General features: G+C 41.5%; 1 protein-coding gene across 3 annotated transcripts in view; it reads left to right on the top strand.

Moving 5' to 3' along the window:
- The first annotated feature begins 92 nt into the window (after positions 1-92).
- sardh (sarcosine dehydrogenase) overlaps positions 93-25,917 on the top strand; it is a 134,230-nt gene continuing 108,405 nt past the window's right edge. For 2 of the 3 annotated variants that reach the window (XM_079524997.1, XM_079524995.1), the window contains exons 1-2: positions 129-269; positions 446-547. The gene's annotated coding sequence lies outside the window, so the exon portion shown is untranslated. The other variant, XM_079524996.1, reaches the window with a different exon arrangement.

The following is a 25,917-nucleotide window of genomic DNA, read 5'->3' as shown; positions in this document are numbered from 1 at the left end:
TACATCAGTTCACAGCTCATCACACCAATCACTCACTCACATCAGTTTGGAATCAGCAATCATCACCACCACCACACCCAGTACTTTGTCTCAGTCAGTGAGGTGCACATCACTGGCTGTGGCAGGTCTGTAGCCCTTCTTCTACAAACATTTTACTCTTCATTTCAATACCTTATATTAACACTGATCAACATTGGTTTTAGACCTCCATACTACACACTGGTGAACCGAACTGAGCTGGATGAGCTGGTAGATGTTGAACTGAATTGGTGAGTTTGTTTGAAATGTTTGCTGAACCGTTTTGGTTATTTTCATTTGATGGTTAATTGTTTGAAAAGGATTATTTGATTTGGCATTTTGTAAAGTATTGTTTGATTTCTATGCTTGTAGATCAGCTGTTTTGATTATTTGTATAAGATATTTAATTTGGCCTTTTTGTTTTCAGGCCAGGTTTATCCCTTTTTTAATCCATGATAACCCCTGAAAGAAGATGAACACAATGGCGAGCTAAGTTCCAGAACGACCTGTTTTCTGTCCTACCTGGACGGTAGGACCTCCGATTCACACAAACACACAATCCCCACCCCCTCACCCCCCCCCCCAAACCTACTCCATACACTCACAAATACACTGCCTCACATTACCCCTCTGACCTTGAGATTACTTCTCTCTCTCTCCTTTATGTTTTCAATGTAAATTCCTTCTGAAATCAGTAGTAGTCCATACATATTCTTTATCACCAAGTATATGCCACAGAGAGCAGGACAGTTGTCAAATAAAAAAAATATGGAACGACGTGCCTTCCATAGAATTTGTGCCAGATCCTCCCGTCTGTGAGACATGGCCTTTGACACTGTCTAAATGTCTCTATAGAGGGTATGCGCATGCATAAAGTGAATGGAAAATAGAGTGGCAAAGTGAGTTTAACGTCATTTAAAGCAATCGGAGAGGAATTTTCTGTTCGGATGTATGGGCTGTCAAGGCCAGAACGTCGTTTTTTTTTGCCACTCAGTACTAGAAAAGATGGTTTATGTATGAAGATGGGCCAACTTCATTGGAGCCACTAGAGGCGAAATGGTACACAAAGCCTACAAATGGTCTCCTAAATATAGTAGGCGTGGTTTGCTTCTCCCCGACCTCCACCCTCCCCCCCCTGACAACAACACTGTTTCCACACTCAGTCTAGTAGGTGGCGGTAATGCACCATTTAGGTTTGCCGACCGCCATGAAACCCGATAGAAGAAGACAACAACACTGACAAGTCATTTAACAAAGTACATTGAAAACAACTGACAAGGTGTACTTTTGAAATAGTCGTTTTAGTTTCTCGAAGTCCTCCAACCATATAAATTCATGATTTGGATCTATCTCATTAAAAAGTCTCTCCCTAATAGAGTTGTAGACTGGACAATAAAAATTTCCTTTATATCACACAGACTACATCATCTATCCTCCTCAACCGTGCCTACATATCTGCCTGTCTCAATATGCAGACCAAGTATGCCAGCTCTAATTTGGGCACATAAGGATCATTTCTAATCGTTTTAAATATGTCCATTCATTTCACATTATAATATTATCATCTTAAATATGGGGTCAGAGCCCCTTATGTGTTGTCCGTGAAATTGCAGATGGACAGAGAGAGGCTTCCGGACTCATCTCAAATCTCGCGAGAGTTTGTTGCTGGGATAAAGAAATGTCATTAACAAAGTAGATTTTCTCCTAGTTTGTCTCGCTAAAAGAAGCCATTTTACTATGAATATCTTGTAAATATTGTGTGCCTTGTGATGATTTGGTCCAGTATTTAGTTCAGTGACCATGGAGTTAAGGAATGGTTCAGAAGCTGTGTTCACGTTCACTCTCCCATTGGAAATGAATAGACTCCAACATTCTTCCTGTCTCCTAATAATGTTACCGCCCACCTCACGCAGATACAGGAAGTAAGCAAAGTTGGCCTCTCTTGCTAATTCTCCTCTTGGGTACTAGTAGGTGTTTCCGCATTACTTATCGGGTATGATGATGTCACAAGCATACCCTCCATAGCAGTATGATGATGATGTCACAAGCATACCCTCCATAGCAGTATGATGATGATGATGTCACAAGCATACCCTCCATAGCAGTATGATGATGATGATGTCACAAGCATACCCTCCATAGAGACACACAGGGACTACAAATTCCACGCCCCCAAATGAGACAGCGTCCCCACTTCTGGTCCGTTTCAACTGTGTACTGCAGCTGCCAATGCAATCCCTATGAGAGGCATCATAAAATACCCTTATTTCACTGGTTCATTACTGAGGCTGTAGCGATTTATTTTGTGTTCGAATAATGTGTCCCATATGTTTTATTTGTCCTTTTTAATGTCATATACCTGCCATCTCAATATACAACCCACAATGTACTATAATATACTCCATAAGATTGTAAAGACTGCTAGCATCGGATATATTGAAGTTTCCCTGACGTATGATTTGTACGTCACGCATTAATCCTTATAAATACCGCTAGATGCGGCATTCCCCAGCGACGGATCGAGCGACCACGACAGAGTCCAGCGTTGTAAACGGTTAAACGGCCAGTCTTCATCATGCCTAAAGTGTGCTGCGTTCCTCTTTGTAAAAACAACAAAGAAAAAAACCCAGACTTGATGTTTCATCAACTTCCAGCTGATCATGAAAAGAGACAGAAATGGCTGCACCCATCCACTAGTAAAAAATCTGTGAAACCATCCAGAAGAAGTTTGTGAACTCCACAAGTGGTGGAAATTAAGTATTCAAGTGAAGCTTATGAAGGTATATGTCACAGTGAAAATAGCCTTGAAACTTATGATAGTCAGTCATGAGTCATGACGCAACTTCACCCTGTCTTTAGTGCCTTGCTACATTTACAACGTTTAAGTGTACATAAGCGTTCAGATTTCAAATATAAAGTGCTCACCCCCGGAGCTACGGATGTTATACATTTGCACGTTTATTAGCACCCGTGTAGTCCTTATTGTTCAATAAAAAGCATTTTTATCCGACGGCTGGCCAATTTCTAATTTTTTCGCTATATGCTTTCAATACGTGCCCTTATCGGTTGGGAGGTGTATTGCACTCATGCATTATTATAACCTTTATAGAAAATGGTCACCGATCGGATTAAAATGCATTTTCTTGAACAATACGGGATGCACGGGTGTTAATAGCAGCCCGTTCAAAATTCTAACATCCGTGTCCCCGGGGGTGAGCACTTTATAGGCTATTTGAAATCTGAACGTTTACAAATGCACATAACTTAGCCAGGCGCTCAAAACAAAGCAAGTCACGCCACGACGCACGTGAAGGACGAGCGTCATGTGAACCATTAATCCTACTGAATATGATATAGATTGACAATATCAAGAAGGCAGGCAAAATCATATGAGGAGCATATGCTGCTATATAGGATTACACAGACTGAAATTGACTGCCTGAAAAGTAATGTATTATATTATTCTTCATGAAGCTCCCAATTCCCGTGAAATTGCAATATATTGGCTATATAAATAAATAGCCCATATATTGTAATATGTATTAAAACTGTAATAAATAAGATAGATTCTAATTGATATTTTATTATCTATAAACCTGGAGAATCCACTAGATAGTTGACAATATCTGGATATGTCACTCCTGGCCATTTAGTCGGGTCATTTTCCCAACTACTTTTAGGCAAATCATATGGACAAATTGATAATCCAACAAGTTTTATTTTTTCTTTGTACCGTCGGAGCTCCGCGGCAGGTAAAGAATTCATATACGCCTGCATGTTCACACCATGCACCACAAATACGGATAATGTATCTTCAAACTCGGCGGCGCTTGGAACGTCACTTGTAAGCGACAGGTAATCAGTCTGTCAACTCAGCTCTGCTCCGTTAACATTATGGGTAACTCATTCAAGTGGTAAATTAAATGTGAAACAAGTCATCTATTGAGAAAACAAAAAAATATGTTGACAAAGACACTTCATACATTTGGAAACATATTTTTATTCAAATCAATATAGTCTTCAGTTCATGTTGTATTATTTTAAAAGTAGGCTAACTACAGTGGAATTTCAATTGACTTCTATGGGCTGGCATGCAGTACACTGGTCTAACGGACCAGAAGTGGGGCCGCTGTCTCATTTGGGGGCGTGAAATTTGTAGTCCCCGTGTGTCTCTATAGCAGTATGATGATGATGATGTCACAAGCATACCCTCCATAGCAGTATGATGATGATGTCACAAGCATACCCTCCATAGCAGAGCAGGGAGACACAATATAACCACTCCAATGGCCCCTTCGCTAAGCCCCACCCATCTGCGATGGCAAGCTGTGTTTCTCAACCATTGAGATGCAAACACATTTTGGTATTGCCGCACGGGCAGAGCCCAAGACGTCTGTGGACGTCTTTGAAAATAAATAAATATATATATATTTTTTTTTTGTGTTTTCGCTATTGAGAATGCATTTGGCGTTTAAATTAAATAACTCAAACTAAGTAAAAAGTTCCAGCATGTGTCTCCACAGTCTCCACACTGAGGGAGATCCCCACTTTCACAGCTTTTAAAGGACAATTGAAAAACAACCAGTCTTGACTCTCAGTCCACAATAGAGTTGGCCTACCCTAGCAATAGTTTTAATATTTTCTTGTTTTACTGCGTTTGAAATGCATTATGTTATTGTATGCTGTCCTCATGTCTTGTTAGTTGTTACGGTATGTCAGTTTTGTTTAGTGTTCAATGTCTATTGAACATAGGCCTACTCTGTCCCATCCAAATATACAAATAATGTAAAGTACATATACGTGTTTTTTTCCCCCCCTGCTGTGGTAATTTTGTGCAATATTTACTTACTTTTCTCTGGTCTTGTCCACCATTCCTGGGGAGAGGCTATTCTGTAGAAGATAGGAAGTAATACAGAGTTACTCAGGGTCAGTTAAACCAGGGGTTCTCAACCCGTGGGTCGCGACCCCTCGGGGGGTCGCCAAATTATTTTAGGGGGTCCCCAAAATATTAAAAAAAAAAAAAAGTTTTAAAATTTTATTTTCACGATTTTTCAAAAATAGCAGACCTACAAGTTCATAGCACGCCACTCGGTGGCGCGCTATGAGCTTGTAGATCTGCTATTTTTCAATAGCTAAATTATAACATAATGCTTAAAACACAAAGGGGTTCCCGCCCAAAATGGGTTAAGGTTATTGTAGCAGTCAATTTATATTGGGGGTCGGGAGGGGGCGGGGCGGGGGTCCCGAGACATTGCCAAAGCATTTCCGGGGGTCCCCGGCCAAAAAGGTTGAGAACCCCTGAGTTAAACTGCCAAGTGACAATGCAAGTCATTCATTTCTACACTATGGTGCAAACTACAGGAGGAATTGTGGCTGTGTGACTCTCCAAATTAGGACTTGGAAATAGAGGGTAGCACGGGTCCATACAATTGGACCCGTTCCGAAAAGGAACCGAGCCGAGGATATTTGGTAGGGATACACCGAATGGGAAATTCAGAATAACAAATATAGGGAACAGGTGGCCGAAAATCGAATACAGAATAGCCGAATATAATTAATATTATATCATTTATTTGTTTTACCAGTTTTTGTACCATTGCTGTCATGGCCGCTTGTTGTAGAGCTACAGGATAATTGACAAAATACATGACATTTTGATCACGTCATCACAACAAAACAATAGGTGACGAAAGGTAACCCCGATTATTTTACTATTCGGATTTGGCTCTAAAATCAACCGAACCGAATACCAAATGTGCATTTTTGCCACAATTCGGCCAAATGGTTTCGGTGGGAGAATATTCTGTGCATCCCTAATATTTGGACCGAACCGAATGGCCCCAAGAAACATTAAAATGTACCATGCCCGCCCCGAAACGCCCCCGAGAAGGATTGTACCCGGTCCGAAACGGAGCCGAATAAAATGGGATCGGACTCAAAATAAACCCAGGCATAATTGACCCGGCCCTAAAGACTTGTAGTGTGTCCGATGCTATATTATGTATATTTTCACCATGACATGAGACTACTCGTATAGGAGGTAAGACAAGTTCTGACACATGTTTTGGTCCGACGATCATTAGACCGACAACCTATCCCTAACCACAAGCACGGGAGAAGCGCATGTTCGAGCGGTAGTCCGACCGTTGTTCCCGCATGTCGGACTAATGCTCTGTCGGAATTACGTTCGGATCCCGTCACTAAATCAACTGTAGATTTAGTCGACTAAAATCGTATTTTGGTGGCCCGTCGTAATGACTGATTTTACACTTTCTGAAAATAGCAGATCTACAAGCTCACTTGTGAGCTTGTAGATCTGCTATTTTCAGCATGCAACCAAGTGTAAAATGACTCCTACTGGATCTCTTGTCCACTAGTCACCTTCCTAGCATCTTAGTCTAGTTTTTAGCTGTTGACGAAATTGTCAATACATTAATCTTAGTTTTAGTCATCATAGCTTAGTTTTCATTTAGTTTGTCAGTGGGAAAAAAGGTAAAACAACACTGAAGTGAACCATACCATCTAGATATTCGTCTTCTGCACGTCGTAATGCCTTGTAGCACACGTCCATTTCACTGCAAACTTGTTCAAGGACCTCTTCAAGAGCCACGAGCAAATCGATGGCCTTTTCCAGGTCGGCGTGGCAATCCTTCATCACAAGGACATACTCTCTCAGTCTTTGGAACCGCGACCCAATCTTCTGCGACGTTTGCATAAGACCTTGTTTCGGGAATCCCGTCTGCTTCCTGTCTTCAGAATACACCACTTCAGATGGGAAAGAGCAAGATTAGACGGAAAGAAAGACTGAAAGATATAAGTTACTCAGCAGGGTAATGGCATCATTTACACGGGAACTGCCCATAGATCCGAAGTCCCGTTAGTCCGAACATGCAAACTGCCAATGCAATTTAACACATTATAGGCCTGGTGCCAAAAAAAGAAAAGTTGTCTGACTGCAATTGCGCGCAAAAAAACGGAACTTTGAACATTCAGTGGATTTTCTGTGGTCTGGGGTTTTCTGTATAATTATAGGCTCAAACAAGTACTCTGATCTGCCTGTGGACGGTGATGTAACGGTCTCCAAATCCCGCCCCGTCTCCTCCCTGCACCTCCCCTCCCCTCCCCTTGCTTCAGCCCCTGGGGGTGGGTGGGGCTGCATCGTTGAATCATAAGAACACAGAGAACTAGAAAAAGTGCCCAGGTCTCCGAATCGGAAGCCTTTATTGCCGACATGTAAACATGTTAGGAATTTGGTTTGGTGACAGCAGAGTGCAGTTACAACATTAGGACAAAACAAGTGCAAAACAGGACGAGACAGTGCAAAAACACGTGTTAGTTAGTACGTTATAGTGAATAAATATAAAGTGCAGAGAGTTCAAGTGGTCAGGTCAGAGGTCAGTCCATCTCACACTGAGTGGAGGGCGCATTGAGGGGCCGGATAGCTGTGGGGGGAAAAAAGCGGTTTTAATGTCGGGCCTTCACAGCCTTTAGGGAACGCAACCTCCTGCCTGAGGGAAGTAGGGCCCCTAATCACCCTCTCTGCTGATCGTTTCACCCGCTGCAGCTTGGCCTTGGCCGCTGCAGCGGGGAACCAAACGGTGATGGCGAGGGTGATGATGGACTCTATGATGGCAGTGTAGACATTAACCTGAAAGGTTATAGCGTTTAAGTTTGGCAAAAAATTGGCCTAATGGTGGCGCTATAACAGGCAGATGTGGAAAATGCAGGTCCATAGATCGGTGCAGCGATAGGTGAAAACATGGATTGGCCTGTTATAGTGCCACCATGAGGCTGATGTGGGTTTCTTTAAGTGGCATTTGTTCCTCTGCTAGTAGTGGGAATGTGTGTGCATCATTTCACGGAAATTGCACGCTGTGTTCATGATTTAAGCTTAAGGCATTTTGTTCAAAACGGACCAATCCTACAAACTTTGGATGGCAATCTTAGCCAATGGGGATGGAATATGGGGAGGCGGACAGGCCCGTGTTGATCACATGACTATGGAGACAGTGTATACCGATTTGCGAGATGTATGGATGAAATGTGGAGGAGTAATATACAGAAATGTGTTTTGTTCAAATTGGCCTCATGGTGGAGTTATAACAGGCCGAAAATTAGGTTTGTTGTTGGCATCTAGGGAGTGTGGGCAGAGTTTGGCATCGGCTGGGCAGACGGACGGACGGACGGACAGACAGACACACAGACTGAGTGCAAAACATACTCTCCCCATGCCTTCGGCCTGGTGGAGACAACCCCTAGCATGGCATACTGGAGTGGATATAACCTTTTAATACACTTTTGAAGGACCATGACAAAGCCTTTAACCCATTTTGGACTCTAAAAATGCCTTCTAAATCCTGACCAAGTCTTCTGGAAAAACTTCAAATATTTATATAGCACCATCATTTAAAAAAAAAATGGAATACTGTACAGAACACCAAGAGGGGTTCCTGTCCAGAAGGGTTAGAACACCAAAAGGAGTTCCTGCCCAGAATAGGTTAAATGTTGTTAAAAAATAATCTCATACCCTTTAAAGCCGGAAAAGCATTTGTGTCATTTTACAATAAAAATAAATGATAGGGGACCAGGCCTATGCAATCCGAGCACCGTCACTTTGGAATACCCTGCTCTCGGCAACCGAGATCACGCTTGCAGAGTCTGTCTCATTTTAAATTGCTCCCAAAGACCCACTTTTACAAAGCTGCTCCCCTTACCCTTGTGATTTTTATCTATTGTGTTTTATTGACGTATTTTTTGCCTATTTGATGTCTGCTATGTTTTGAGCTCTTCTGTTAAGCACATTGTGACTGTTCTAAAAGGTGCTATACAAATTAAAGCTTTATTATTATTTGAGATTTCAGCTACTGTATTTCCCTGAATACTAGCCCTTCAGCAAATGGCTGCCGGGCACCTAGTCTCGATCACGTAGCCAGACAACTATCCCACAATCTCTGAATGCTATATAGAGTCTGGACCTACACCTCCTGAAATCCGAGTAAGGAAGCTGCCATTTCCGTTAACGAAAATATATTTAAAAAATATATTTACATTTATTTTTTTAAGTTTCATTTCTGCTAAGCACTGGCTCTGCTGTCGGGGAGAAACCACGTACCTCCAATGTTCATTTTTCAGGAAATTAAAAATATACATTTTTCAGGAAATTAAGAACCTTATATTCTGAAAACAAAGCAATACTGCATCATCAAAGTTGGTGTTGTGACTTTATATATCGGGGGTATTCAACTAGATTTGGCCGGGGGCCACAACTGCACAGTAATGAGCAGGATGTATAGACCTACAGGTATATGCTAACTTAGAATAGATGTAGACTTATTTGACAGTGCATAAACATAATTGCCTTGACATTGACTCACACACACACACTTATGCTTATGAAACGTAACGCCATGTTATGTTTGTGTGCCAGGCTTATTATCTATTGGGCATTGTGGTACAGAATCACATTTTACAGGACTGATGTCTTACCGTTTATCGTCTTACGTGTGGCATCAAACTCAGAGTTTCCGTAGGACATTAGCTTGAATTTACATAGCGCCTTTCATGAACCCAAGGATGCTTTACAAAATGTACCTACAACAATCAACAACTATATGCCATAAGCCTGAGAGAATAAGTGTCTTTTCAAGGCAGCCTTAAAAGAGTCCAGTGTTGGAGCATGGCAAATCTCTATTGGGAGAGTTCCACAGGGTGGGGGGCTGCCACACTGAATGCTCTGTCCCCGAAGGTTCGCTTGACTGCCTTGGGGACAGAGAGGAGGTCCAAGTTTGTGGACCCCAGATTCCTTTTCACAGGTTTATGGTTTTAAAAACGTTAATGTACTACTGCACTTTTGCCCAAGACAAATTTCCCCCCATGGGACAATAATGTATATCTCATCTCATCTATGGCCACGAACCCTGCCCATCGCCATCAACGCTGGCCATACCTGTTTTTCATTGTGCAGATCCGTGAAGTCATCAATATTATTTTTTTAAGCCCATATATGGGAATGTCAATATTGGGCCATATTGTGACAGTCTCATGATAACCAGTGTGGTTGCCGCGACACCAGTAACACTTGCAAAAGAACCAAGTTGGTACAACACATGGATCTCCATATGTGGAGATGACTATCATCAGCTGGATCTCCATATATGAAGATCACGACACTGATCTCATCGAACCCTGGGTAGCCATACATGGTTAACTTTGACATACTAGATCTGCGTATAGTATACATGGAGCCAGCCAGACATCTGACCTCACTGACACGGTACACCAGATTAATAGTTTAACTCCTGCTTCTCAACTGTGCCATATTAAGAAGCTCCGTTTTTTTTCAGCAGGGCGAGGTCGCTTCTTAGGCGTCTGGTGTTATTACCTGGGTTGAACAGTTCATTATTTTTCTGTCTATACTACCAGTGCCACCCGTTTTGAATTTGCACATAATGCAAGAGGCAGCAGCCGGACGTTATTGAAAACGAGGCTTCCAAATTCCAACACAGAAAAATGATCACCTGCACGAAATGTAGGCTATTCCTATCTCATAACATGTCTATGGTGGATTTTTGAAACACAAACTTAAGCCATTATGCATAATGGTGTGTAAATTCAATCCTCTATAGCAGGCCTAGACCTTAAGTTGTATTTAACTGTTTACTTTCCACGTATTAATCTACAAATTGATTTCCAATTTGAGCTTTCCATAATGGTGTATTGTTGGTAAGTTTAACGTTGTTTAATGGTTGGATAACGTTGTGTTGCACCTCTAGATTCAACATAGCCTACCAGGTATTAAAAAAAACAAATCTATAGTGTTGCAAGTTGCTGCTTAAAGTTAAAGATGGCTATTACTAGCTAGTAACAGCAGGACCACTCAGTACTTCAGTTTACAATTTACTAGTAAGACAAGTAAAATGACTTACCATCGGTGGGCATCGGAAAGTTCATGGCGTCTAGTTTGATTTCAAGTGAGTGGTACAGTTTGAACAACTCCACCGACAAATCATTTTTCCAAGCCTGGATCTTTAGCGGCCATTGCGGCAGAGACGGTCTTCTGAAGATCTAAGTAAATGTACTCGAGCTTGTGGGTAACGCTATGGTGAAGGCGGCGAAACACTCTTTGGAGATTTTTATAATCTTTGTCCTCGGAGAACTTGCACTGTTATCAAGTTTGCCAGGTAAACGCCAGGTACGCGACATCTTTCCTTGTCCAAGTTAAGTAACCAAATAATCTCTCTCTCTAGTCTCCACCAGCAAAGAGGTGAGTGTCGTGAGGCTCAGGCGAATCTCTCTGCTGTTGCCGTCAAAACCTTAAGAGGCAATCGATTTTTTGTTCTGATCGGGCACTTAATGTTCATTTAAGATATCCATCTTTGTGCCCTACATGACTCTCTTATTGAGCTGAGCACATTATTAATCATTATACATGTAAACCAGGGGCTGATACGGATGGGGTGTAAGCCACCCCATGTTTCAAGGAATCAAAAATAAATATGATGTATGCAGTAGAGCTCAAGATTTCCTGTCTTTTCACATTTTTCACATTTGTTGGGCTTCAGGCCGGTCTCGGGCTGTACATTTATAGGCTACATGCTAATTTACAAATTCGAAAATGTGCTTTCCTTTTCAATAAATGTTTGCATTGTGGGAGCGGCCTTTGTCTTTATCCAATATACATTGGTGCATCTAGCTACTATCTACCTCCATATCTTTCAAATGTATTCTCTCTCACACTCACTCTCTCAGATGTCAAAGGCGAGGAGCGAAACAGAGTTGAGAGTTCCTGTTTCTACACAAAAAAGGAGGTTGTGCCCTTAGAGTGTGTATATATATATATATATATATATATATATATATATATGAATAGAGGGCACCAGAGTTCTCCTCCCATCCACTTGCATTAAGTTGCTCAAAAGCGCATGAGGCGATTTCACTCCACCTTCCGGGTAGGAACAGAGTGCATTCTGGGATGCATTGGACCCAAACACATGAACGTGCTGGCCGTTGACTATCATTGCACACGTTCACGTGCGTTCACGTGTCATCATGAACGTGCACAATGATAGTCAACGGACCAGCACGTTCATGTGTTTGGGTCCAAACTGCAATACCAAATTCGGCCACTGTCCATTTCGCCTCAGGGTTACCTCCGGGTGCCGTCTCTATTAATATATACTCCAAGGTTGTGCCCCCAGAGCCAAGAAAATTCATATTATATCTGCTGTCTGGAAGAAACCACCTAACTCCAAAATGTTAATTTTTCAGGAAATGGAAAAACATCCAGCTCAAGTTAGGATATTTGTGTCCAAGCGCTTTATAATACTTCATTGGTTCATTTTTTTTTTACCAACACAGATGTAAAGGGTATCAAGGCTGGTTTGGCAGATAGTTTGGGGATCCAATGGAGTTGGGAGGTTTTCGGTGAAGTGCTTTTTAATATAACCAACACAGACATAAAGGGTGTTCAATAGCACTGATTTATGGAAATAATAATGAAATGGACAGCAACGATATATATATTTTGTTTCCAGATTTGCATGCTCTTGGCTCTCGACTCAGACACACCTATGGAAATCACCTATAGCCTACTGCCTATACCTAATCACACAAATCAGCCTGGGGTTTCATGCCCCTTTAAGAAACCTGCCTAACAAAGATAGGCAGGTTTGCTCATTTCAAACAAGATTTCAAACTTTTTATTTTTAATTAAGGTCACATTCACACCAGAATGCTTTACTGCGATTAAAACAAATCCTGCTGCGTATTGTCGGAAAGTGCGCTTCGTTTGGCAGGTGTGAAGGCTCATTCGAAGTCTGATGCGGATCAAAAACAGGGGCTTCGCTTCAAAGCGCACCCGACTTGGATTCACTGAAGGTGTGAGGAGTAAACACAGTTGGAGACGGAAGGGGCATATTTTGGCAGCGCAAAGATGTAACGTTACTGTGGATAGACGTGGTCGAATGAGGATAAACGTCGGATATTTCATTTTAAGTGTGAACGCAAACGCAGCAAATATAAAATGCAAGAATGATGCAACTTCTCCGCCCATTCGCATCGAGTCTACTGAAGTAGAGGTGAGAAATTCTGAGAATGCGACCTAAGAGTACAGAAGTCACTCGTTCATCCCCTGGATCACGGAAGTAATTTCTCTATAGGCAATATCATTTGGTCATCTTAGAATCGTCTAATATGAGAATTGTGGTCCAAAAATAAATGTATTGTCCCGACAATATTGAGGTGTAGGAAATACAAATGACACGTTACATGATTTAGACTTTGGGATATTGGGGAATGGAAAAGTGATCGAATAGAATGTTCCAACTTCCAGGTCTCCATTTGTTTTCCTTAAAGACAGGTCAAAATAATAACTTAAGATATAGGTTGGTTGGTTTATTATTATTATTTTTTTATTGGGATGACATGGCATATTTGCGATTTGAATATATTTGACAGCATGTTTCTTTCACAAGTACGATGGGTTGCCTGTATTGTGAAAACAAAATATTTTATATAGCATAAAATAGCAAGCTATGTATGCGAGAGAAGAACACTGGGCTTTAGAGCCGACATCTGTTGCTCATTTGGCTCAAGTGTTCTCAAACCTTTTTCACATCAAGGACAACTGTAAACTAAACACCTGATGCACACAGTGCTGTAATCTGAATCGGTTGTAGATATGAAAGTGTCTATACCAACACATTTTCTTGGAGAGCCCCTGGAACCAACTTTGAGAACCACTGTCAAACAGTCATCAGATTAATTTGATAAAAAAAAAAAAAACTGAGGACGTCTTTAATGTCAGAACACTGCTTCTTGCTGAAGTAGGTTAAAAAAATTAAATTAAATATCCAAATGTCTTTTCTTTATGCCAAAATGTATACGACAATTTTGCTAAAACAATTTTAGTACAGTTGGCTATGAACTTTGTTTTACTATATGTATAAAACAGACTCCCAATAAAACACTTAAAATGAGCACTGTAATCTTGACTACAACATAAAGCCAAGTAGCCAACTATATGTCACATATAGATGCTAACATAAATACTGTCGATTTTAAAATATGGAACTGTCATTCTAGGTTTATTAGAAAAAAGAAAAAAAAAGGATACAAATATTGAGTAGGCTATAGATGCAGAGGTCATGTAGCTACAGATACCTGGCCTCATTTTCTGAAGTTAGGCATTACATATGATTTTAAACTATCTTAACAGATGGGGAAATAAATTATTTCTTAGCAAGGTTAATCTTTTGATATGCAGGTTTGTTTTAGAATCTAAAAATACATGGTGTGGATGGGACTCTATTAAGTGGACAAGCATGTACCCTGCTAGTCTTTCTCCACGTCAGCAAAACCAGTTTTAGTGGTATGGGCTTTTCATTCCTGTCAAGCAAACTTTTGCATTTTGGGCATCAACATAAAATTCACTCTCAAAGACTCTCCTTCCGTCTTTGATAAGACATTCTATAAAATGGGCAGAAATTCCTGTGTTTCAACCTTGAGAAAAAGATTTAAGGGAATGTGAAGGGCTTAAAATTCTGTAACGCTAATACTCTGCACTGGTTAGTAGTAGTGGTGATGCTGCTTTTATTGAATATTATCAGAACTCAGATCTTGTTGTCATTCTGAAGGGATGGTTTTCTTCTTGCCAAAGTCAACGCGGTAATTCTCCTTGATGTGTCTGTAACGGCAGCTAGCTCCCCGGTTGCAACCAACATTCCTCCAGAAGAAACACTCCTTATCTGGCAAGTACTCTGCATTGCAGGCTGTTGCAGATATGCCCATGCCACGCGAGAGCCTGTCTGGGTATCGCACAACAATATTTACGCCCATCAGCAGGTAGCCATGAAACAGTTTAATTGCTTCTTTACAGTGTTTTGGGTTGGTGAAATTGATAAAGGCACATCGTCTGTAACTCAGGACCTTAACACTGTGGACAACTCCAGCGCGTTTAAATAAATCCATCACCATGGTCTCTGTCACACTCTTTTCCAAGTTCCCTACCCAAACTGGAAATAGTTCCTGTTCTTGTTCATGTTGGTCCTCTACTGTGGCTTTCTTGATAACAGGATTAGGATTGGGGCGAGTCTGGACATTTGGTTTATTATGAACTGGAACCCAAGGTTTGTTGCTCACAGACTATTTTGGTTCTTCCTGGGAATGAGGAGGACTGGGTCGAGTGGCAGCTAAAGGAACTGGATAGAGACTGGTGACATTCTTCATCTCAGCTGGTGGGAGAGGAGGACTAAGAGTTGGATGGATCCCATTATTAATGGTTCCTGGTCTCCAATGTAACTCCGACAGCACCTCTAGCGCTTTATCTACAGTCCCATGAATTATTAAGGCATTTGAGCTCTGTTCCCGAGTGAAGCCATAACCCATTAGTTGTGTTATCTGCACGCGCATCAGTTCCTGGGCCGCATCTACACAAGAGCTATCCAACTTCAGAACTTCCTTAAAGGCTATGGCAGCTTCTTCATATCTCTTCAGACCAGCCAAAGCCCTGCCCTTCCTGTAAAGGCCTTTGACCCAGCCAGGGCACATGGTTAGGGACACCTCTGCATCAGTCAACGATTTCTCAAATGTTTGCATTTTTTCAAAACAGAAGGATCGGTTGCCAAACAGCTTGTATTCTGTAGGGTTGTACTTAATTGCTTCTGTGAAGTAATTGATCGCAAGATCGAATTGTCCAGAGCTTGCATATTTATTTCCAAGACCTGCAAACTCTGTGCTAGTTTGTATATTATCTTTAAAGTCCATCTTTCTTGGACTGACAATAGTGAGAGCATTCTCTTTTATATGGTTCTGTACTTCATTAGATTGTTCTTTGGGCGGCGGTTGAGTTTCTTTGGAGACTTGAGTTTCTTCTTTAACTGGGTTCTTTTCTTCTTTAACAGTGTTCTTTTTCTTCTCCTTCTGCTCAAATTTACGGTTGACTATGAGAGCAGCTTTACTCACAAAACTGCTGCTCATATCCAATTCCTCGGAGGTGCTCGAGTCACTCTCCTGTTCACTGTCCTCATCACTGCTGGCAGTGAAGTAAAGGGATTCCTCCAGAGTTTCTGATATGGTGCGCTGGTCTTTACTGGAATTGGCATTATCTTTGGGAAAACTTCCATTAACGGCTTTGCTGTCCCCTTTAGACTGCTGCGAGCCGTTTGTTACCTTTCCATTTTCTGTATCCGGTTCTTCCTTCTCCAACTTCTCACACCGTTTTCTCTCCCTTTGTTTCTGTTTTTTAACCTTCTTCTTCACAGCCCTTTCTTTGCTTCTTTGCTCCTCTTCTATTAACTTCTCTGCTCTAGCTGCTCGTGCTTTCTTTAATTCCTCCTCTTCTATTATCTTGTTTGCTCTGATTTTTGCATTTGCTGCTCTGTTTGATTCTCGTAGTGCTTCAAACTATAACTGTCATTGTCTGTCGACCAGGAGCAGACAATTCCAACAGATCCAAATGGACCATGCGGACGTTTGCATATTCTGTAATGTCTCTATATCGTGACATGTTTAAAAGTGTCCGCGGCCCCCTGTTCGCCGGGTATTTTTCAAACAAACAAACAAGCTCCGCATAAATATTCAACTGACTCGTATATTATTTAAATCCAAACATTCGGTCGGTGGCTTTGAACTTTTTTTGCCACGCACTATTCCGTCTCGGTTGGTTTATTATTAATAATAATTGTGAACTTGAATAAAACCTGAAGTAGGCATATATATATATATATGCCTGTGCCAACTCCGGTACAGTAGGTGGCGGTATACCAATGTGTAATTAGAAGGGCCGTGGCTTCGACGTATGTCAGTTTCGTTCTTGTCGTTGCGAGGTCGAGTGTCTCTTAAACTTGAACATTCCTCAGGACCTCAGGATCTCAGAACAGTCTGAATACAGAATGAGTCACTAGTAGAGACAAAAGGGGGGGGGGGGGGGGGATAGAGGCAGAGAGAACAATTAGATTCCCACATTGATATAATCACACAGCATTATTTATAAGTAATAACACCTATTGGGGAGCGTACCTATGTTCCCCAGGTTCTATGTTCCCCATGTTCTATGTTCCCCACTTACCCCCGCAAAAAAGGTTCTATGTTCCCCGCTTACCCAAAAAAGGTTCCATGTTCCCAGGGTTCCATGTTCCCCACTCAACTAAAAAAGGTTCTATGTTCCCCATTTAGCTATAAAGGTTCTATGTTCCCCATTTTCCTCTAAAAAAAGGTTCTATGTTCCCGGCTCACCCAAAAATGCAGGAAATATAAATTTTGAATTTCAAATTATTAATATAATCTCTAAACACACATAACGGAACATAATGGGGTGAAATTACTATCAGAAACCTGCCCTTTGGGCGACCTAAGGGCACCCTGGTGGTATAGACGAGACTAGAGCAGTGGTTTTGTCTCCACCTCTTTTACATGCCCCAGTAAAAAATTAAGTATTTAATCAGAATACAACTTTTGCATTTGCCTATTTTCTCTGTCAATTTTCAAAATAGACTCCGAGAACATTGTGTTCTCGGCTATATTCAGAGTGACATGACAGAGTTCTCAAACTCTGCCCGAACCCGACCAGGCCCGACCCGACGTTTTAGAGCCGGGCCGGGCCTAAAATGTTTGCTAATCAGTAGGGCCGGGCCTCGGGCCTGATCAGTTGGGGCCGGGCCTTAATTTTCTGGCCCGATGAGAACTCTAATATGGGGGCATTCCCATGTACAGTATGGGGATTAAGCTACTAATTTAGACGGAAGTTAATTAAAGTCGGTCATGTTTGCATGTTTGGAATTGTAACAGCTGAAACCTGAAATCAATAAAAGGAGACTTTTACAGGGGAAAAAAACGTTTCTGCTTACCTAATCATTAAAGGAACACTCCTGCCTACTTAGTTATGTGGGGAACATAGAACCTTTTTTGAGTGAGGAACATGGAACCTCTTTTTGGAGGAGCGGGGAACATAGAACCTTTTGGTTCTATGTTCCACCTAGGGAAGTATTATTTTTTTGTAAGAAAACCTGGAATGGTTTTGCAGATCAAGATCTTCAAATGGTAAAAATGTTTTATTTTTCTTATGCATCCCTGGGTTTTGTGATGTTCTATTAGCAGAATCAGCTTTGTTTGCATTTGTTTTTGGGCAAGAGTGATTTTGGGAGTGTGCGTGCACAATTTCATGTTGATCGGCCCAACAGGGAGTGAGATTAGCTTCTCACAGACATCACAGAATCATGTTAAACATGTCACTCATGTTTGAAAATGACATTTGTATCTGTAAAATCATGCAAAATCTAAAAGAACCTAAACAAAGAAGGAAATAAGGCAGACTTTCGTGCCAATCACCGGGTTCAAAGGTTAGTGAAAAACTGCTGCAGAGAGATGATTATGATCGAAAACATCAGCGATAAATGTGTTAACTTGCAACGCATGTCAGTGCGCCGCTTCACCTCCCAATGTATGAATGAATGAATGAATGAAACATTGTAAAGCGCTTTGAGCACTTGAGGAAAAGCGCTACAATAGCGCTTTTAGTTGTATAATGTTGTTCTGTTGATCTCGATTCTGATTTACTTCCAATTCATCAAGTTTCTTTGTAGTTTTTGGATTCTTCATTCGCCATTAAGGAATATTTTACAAACGAAAATTGTCTGTCTTCATAACATCATAGATTAAGAAAATGATAGAAATAAAGTAATTTCTTGCGTGATTTTTGATGTTCGGTATGGGCATAAGGTATTCAAAAACCATCGCTAACAAGTTGGGCTGGGAAGGCGTCATTTGGTGGCTGACGGGTTCTTATTCTTAAAATGGCTATACTCATCAACCTAGGAGGTTTTGGTGTCTACTGTAAGTTAACCCTAGGTTTTAGGGCTCAATGAATGGGACTAAATCGGCTAAATTAGCATCTGTTAATTATTCAAGATGACATCGTAAGGTGATGTCCCACTCTACTAAAGTACACAAACAACTCAAATGAGACCACCATTGGGACCATCCACAACTGTATATATATTTATACACAACACACGGAAACCCCTTACCAGTGTTCCTCTCATCCCGTTGCAGTTCGCCCAAGCACTCCTCCATTTCATATTCGACGAAATCCATTTCCTGGCCGAAATCCTCCAGAGTCGCCGTAGGGTCCAGAATCTCTGTAGGCTTGATGGTTTGCACTTGCAGAAGTGCGACACGTAGTACCTCAAGTACTTCCCTCACCTGCTGGTATGTACTGAAATCGTAGGGGACCGTAGCTGTAGAATACTGTTCCGCTTCTGGAGAGGAGAAAGAAAGGCAGAAAGGAAAGGAGGGGTAGTTATTATAGTGTCAACAAAACTGCCTATGCCTACAGTATGTATCTCACACACAGAGATACATCAGTCTGAGGAGCAAACACTCCAACCTTCTGAGTGCAACTTGTAAGTTCTACAACTGCTGAGCAACATATGAGTGCACTGTGTACATTACGCTCATGTCAAGTTATGCCGTATTCAAATCCGTATTCAAATGTAATCGCAGCGAAGAAGGGGCACAATGAGGCCTACTGGCCCTGCGATCATTGTTTTCATTAGCGGGAGACTGGATTAATGATTTACGTGCTGAATCTCGTTTTGAGCCAATAAAGACGCTGTGCAGGGGGATTTTGGCCGTTTACGTGGACGATAGAGGTGGTTAGCTAAATATGCTAAAAAAATGCAAATTATTACACACTTATACTGCCACCTGCTGGACGCACAGCCAACCTTAGACTGCCGAGCAGCTGCCGAGGCCATTTCAATGCTGCACACGCAGGACCCACATCCTGTTTTGGGCGCCCATGTTAATGCTAAATAAATAGCGTCAATGCTAGCGAGCTAAAATGAAGCCATCCTTGCTCTAGAAAGCGCCAATGTTTCCATCTAGATCTCCGAACATTGCGCGTTTTATCCAAACCACGGAGAGCGCCATAGATTTCGAGTTATTCAGCTTTTTAGTCAGCCTGTATAATGGGAGGTGGACGGCAGTGCGGTTGCGCAACCCGGTCTAGGATTGCTAAAGAAGGAAAGGCCAAGCCAAAATAATGAAAAGATAGAAATCGGTGATCCGGTTTGATATCAATAATAAAGCTTATCAGACGGAATATTACGCCAGAAGCAGTTCCTTCAGACGGAACGTTCCGCCACGAGCAGCTAATTGGTTAAACGCTGGATAGACGCCAATTAATCAAATCTCATTCTCTCGGGCATGGCTACCTGTGCAAAGGTAAGTTTATCTCGTTCTAGAGTGTCAAGGAGATAAGCTACTTAACTGAGGTCACTCAGTTCAGAATACAAATTATTTAGATTTTTCCTGTATATGGTAGGCAGGCACACCAACTTCCAGCAATGTTCACAGGTTCCCCTGACATCCCTAGTCGTTTTTTCAGATCAGGATGCCGGGAGGGAGGGACTGACGGGCTGTAAGCATTAACAAGGTAGTGGATTAAACGCATGCTTTTAGCCAAAGTTCATATATTTACCATATGAAAACCATGCACACTTTGGAGTTATGTTAAACATGGTGAAACCTCTATTTAATTTTGGGTTAAAAAATAAATAAATAAATCAACCATTATCCGTTAATGACCCGGTTAATCCTGTCGGCTAACCGTCTGGGAAATTATCCGTTACCGACATCCCTAAACATGAAAGTTGGTTACAACCGTAACGGACTTCCTCTTCAAAATAAGAGCTACTTGTAATGATTAGTCAACACTTGCCCCCCCTTGCCCAAATGTGCTGACCTCATCACATTTGTCATGATGGCTATGGCCGTTTTTAGCCCAAGGTGTGTTTTTTGTTCAAAACTAATGCTTGGAATGGATTCAGAATCATGAAAAGTTTGACATGTCACACACATGCTACTTAAAGCATAAGGAAAGTTTGACATTTTTGCCTGCCATAGGATGTTAATGGTAGGGTATAAAAAATTGCCCAATAGTGACAGCCGGTCAGCAAGTGGATTCATTAATGTATGTATATAGACGATATTTTAGGCCAATAAAAAAAGACTATATACCAAATGTCCCACTTTAAACAAAAGCCTGTCTGCTGCCGGACTAATATGGTTACCGGTACTCATTATTACGATGCAACAATATGAGGCTTTATTACATTATGAACATTTATTACATTGAGCGACTATGTGAGGTTTTTAATGTAACACATAGCGCCCCTCCTATGCCCAGCTTTGTGTGTCTGTGTGTACATTGTCCCAGAGGCAACTTATCCCGATCACAATCCCATAGCCTGTGGGTACATCATTCATAACCATGACAACGCAGACCATGACCATAACTAAGACAACCGATCCCACAGGCCGAATCTCTGGTGATTACACTAAATCGCTAATTAATACAAATGGGAAAGTGAAAAACAGGCTTCCTGACGATGTGCATAATAGAGCGTCTCAGTCAACCGTAACCGTACCAGGGCCCAGGAAATTATTCCCTGTTCATTTTCCTCAAAAGTATTTATTTAAAGACCTTTAAAGCCAACTCGAGTTGTGACAAATCACGACAACAAACACAATTTTTCGGGCCGAACAAATAATTAGAAAGAAGAAGAAAACGGCAGGTTAAAACCCAAAATGTTCTGTTTGTTGTCATGATTTGTCACAACTCGAGTTGGCTTTGTCCACGGCGTAAACGTCTTTAACACAGCCGACGTGAATCGCGTATCAATACATTATCAATTAATCAAACGTCGGGTGCGAACCACGTATCCATACGTTTTAATCACTTTTTTATAGCATACTTTCATTCATCTTTTTACCCACCCGGACAATGAAGAACCATCCCCCTATCATTGCGGCTTAGTCCCGCTCACGTGATCAGAAAAAAAAAAAAAAAAAAAAAAAACCCTCCCCTCCTGAAAACAGGAGGGCGGGCCGCTTTACGTGTAGAAGCCACTAAGCCAGTGTAAAATGGACGCGCCAATGGAATGATCCAGTCGGTGTGTGAAAATAATCAAATTTCACCTAACCTCGCCTCACCAGGCTTTCCTCCACCTATTGGCTTTCACACAACACTATACTACTCGATTCCCCCCTCCCCTCCTGTTTCTCCTGCAGGAGGAGGGCCTTGCGAGATGGGGGCTCTGTCCTGGCTCTGTCTCTCGGAAAAAAACGAACGGATCGCTGCCTAAACACATATGCACCGGATCCGATCGGCATTGCATTGCATAACGTCTGCAACACACATGGACAGATGCATGTTTCCTTCTTCATACTGTAGCGACCAAACGATCCCCGAGCCTATAATACTACGAACTAACCTAACCACAGTATCGAGGGGCCGCCACGACAACAGACACAGACGTCAGACAGTGTGCCGTTGGTGGATCACGTATCGCCATGCAGAACCGTCATAATCGGAGATCGCTCGGACGTGTGATTGTAACGCTCTTTTATTCATTATAATTGTAGTGATAAGACCGCAATGAACGCATCGGGGACGTAATCGACCCGGGTGTAATGTATAACGAACTTTTCCGCGTCCTAAACCGTGGTGTTGTGATCCGTTGTCGTCGACATCACAGCCGGGTGAATCTTTTTTCCTCCTCCATCGCCCCCAACCTGCATGCCCAGGCATGTTCTCTTGTTAGTAAATATACTTCACTAGCTTGAAAAACAAAATCAGCTGTTGATGACAACGCGTCTCACCGTTATACTATAGTTCTGAACCGAACGGTGGAATGGGACTTTTTATAGCCGTACGGATCAAGACTTTTGCTGCCCAATGTGCCCATGAACCCCCCCCCCCCCAATGTTTTGCGATCAAGACAATGAGGCAATCATCATCATCATCTAAATAAAGCAGAGTTATGAAGGTTTATAGTCAGTCATTGACAGGCAGATATAACAATAAACACAATAAATATGCTATACATCCTATACACCGAATGAAAGCCCTGAATGTGTACTTTTACGAGGAAAAGAGTAAACATTGATCCCATGTACAGTTTGTCATAAATTGGTTACATTGCACATTGCGCCCACCAGATATAACTGCAGAGAAGACATGGACCCGAACTCAATATTCACAAAATAAGGCCTATAGCGACATATAAATACTATATACCGTATGAAACAGAAGACTCTGCTTTCATAAGAAAAAAACTTCTACTGTAGTAATAATAAAAATCACACCCATGTGAAGTGAGTGGTGCAACTCTGTCCCATATTCTGTTCTCTGCTTATTCAATACAGCTCGCTATATACGGACTGAGGCAGAAAGTCATGTAAACCTTTTATTTACAGTTTGGTCTGTAAACTTCTACTGTAATAATAAAAATCACACCCCTGTGAAGTGAGCGTTGCAACTGTTCTGTACTTATTCACTACAGCTCGCTATATACGGACTGAGACAGAAAGTCATGTAAACCTTTTATTTACAGCTTGGTCTGTAAACTTCTACTGTAATAATAAAAATCACACCCCTGTGAAGTGAGCGGTGCAACTGTTCTCTACAGTTGCGCGGTGCAACTGTAGAGAACAGTTGCACCGCTCACTTCACAGGGGTGTGATTTTTATTATTACTACAGTAGAAGTTTTTTTCTTATGAAAGCAGAGAGTCTTCTGTTTCATACGGTATATAGTATTTATATGTCGCTATAGGCCTTATTTTGTGAATATTGAGGAGTTCACGTCCATGTCTTCTCTGAAGTTATCTGGTGGGCACAAGCTGCATTCAAAAACCAATTACTGTCTAACTGTACATGGGATCAATGTTTACTCTTTTCCTCGTAAAAGTACACATTCAGGGCTTTCATTCGGTGTATAGGATGTATAGGATATTTATTGGGTTCAATTTTATATCTGCCTGTCAATGTCTCTGACTTTAAACCATCCATAACTCTGCTCGCTGTTCAAGATAACCACTTCCAGGCAAATGCAGGTGTTGCAAAAAGGTCTATCTCCAGAATGGAACATGGTAAAATCAAAATGTATTTTTTAAATTGAAGTGGACAAGTTCAGCTTTCTTTTGATGTATGCGTGTGATTCTCGCTATAAGAGAACATTTTGCTGTGGGCCCCCGAACAAGGCCTTTGTGCAATGTTAAACGGTAGCAACATCCAAATAGGCCTGTCGAGATCTTGTAGCAATCAAAGTGTTAAATAAATACTGAAATGTCTATGGGGAAAAATGCATTGGGAATTATTTCCTGGGCCTGGCGTCGTCATGAAAGGCGGGACTGCAACGCTCTATAGGGCAGTATAGGCTAACGGTCAATGCCTGAGTGCAAGTTCAGATCAATTTCTCAACCACTGAGGAGAACCATGTAGAACAGAGACTGTGATTGACTGACTGACGGACAGAGGTTTCCTTATTTATATGTAGGATAATAATATCGGGGACATTGCCGGCGCTCCAAATTCCTTAATGATGGAGCCTAAAGAGATAGACAAAGCCAATGCAAACTTTAAAAGAAAAAGGAAATTGTAGCCAAATGGAATCAAACAAATCTGACGGATCCATCTTGATCATATGACCCTTGCAACCGTAGCCGTTTATAGAGCGTCGCAGTCCCGCCCCCCACCATGGCCCAGGAAATGATTCTCCATTCAAGTGTCTTTTACAAGTGTGAACTGGCCAAGAGAAGAGGCAAAATATTATTGAACACAGGCTAGATGGCTTACCCGTGCTGCTGGCCAATGGATAGCGACGTCGCTACGTGGCGGCCATCTTACTGGGGTGCAGCATAACATTGCGTCTATGGGGCATGTACTTTTTAAATAACCATAACTTGCTCAATTTTCAACCGATTTTCAAACGGTTTGGTTTGTTATAAACATCAGACGTCTGCATACTTGTATGCTTTTATATGACGTTCATATAAAAAATATTAAGCAGATAAGCATCCTGAATCATAGCCACGTTGATAACGTTTGTAATAAAAATAATCCGTTTGTAAATCCGTCAAGATTTGAGCGATTTACGAGTATTTGTTTGAGCTGCCATAGAACATACTATACTGTAGCACCCCAGCAAGATGGCCGCCGGGTGAACTACGTCATATACTCCGCCTTGAGCCATCTAGCCGGCCCTTTATATATGTCTATGTGCTTAACATAAAACAACAACTTTATCATACTATCAAATAGCCTCCTCCGTCAGAACTTGCTGTGCAATTTGGGGACAGAATCCCATTTTACAGAATAGTTTTGTCTTACCAGTGCTTTGTCTTATCGGGTACATTGCCGGCGCTCCAAATTCCTCAACGATGGAGCCTAAAGAGATAGACAAAGCCAATGCAAACTTTAAAAGAAAAAGGAAATTGTAGCCGAATGGAATCAAACAAATCTGACGGATCCATCTTGATCATATGACCCTTGCAACCGTAGCCGTTTATAGAGCGTCGCAGTCCCGCCCCCCACCATGGCCCAGGAAATGATTCTCCGTTCATTTTCCTCATAGACATTTCAGAAAGTATTTATTTAAAGACGTTTACGCTGCGGACAAAGCCAACTCGAGTTGTTAACAAGGTAGTGGATTAAACACATGCTTTTAGCCAAAGTTCATATATTTACCATATGAAAACCATGCACACTTTGGAGTTATGTTAAACATGGTGAAACCTCTATTTAATTTTGGGTTAAAAAATAAATAAAAAATCAACCATTATCCGTTAATGACCCGGTTAATCCTGTCATTCATAACCATGACAACGCAGACCATGACCATAACTAAGACAACCGATCCCACAGGCCGAATCTCTGGTGATTACACTAAATCGCTAATTAATACAAATGGGAAAGTGAAAAACAGGCTTCCTGACGATGTGCATAATAGAGCGTCTCAGTCAACCGTAACCGTACCAGGGCCCAGGAAATTATTCCCTGTTCATTTTCCTCAAAAGCATTTATTTAAAGACCTTTAAAGCCAACTCGAGTTGTGACAAAT

Source organism: Electrona antarctica (assembly GCF_951216825.1).
Source record: "Electrona antarctica genome assembly, chromosome: 16".
In the NCBI taxonomy this organism is placed as follows: domain Eukaryota; kingdom Metazoa; phylum Chordata; class Actinopteri; order Myctophiformes; family Myctophidae; genus Electrona; species Electrona antarctica.
Note: the sequence above shows the minus strand (reverse complement) of the source record. Positions and strands in the feature narration are given on the sequence as shown.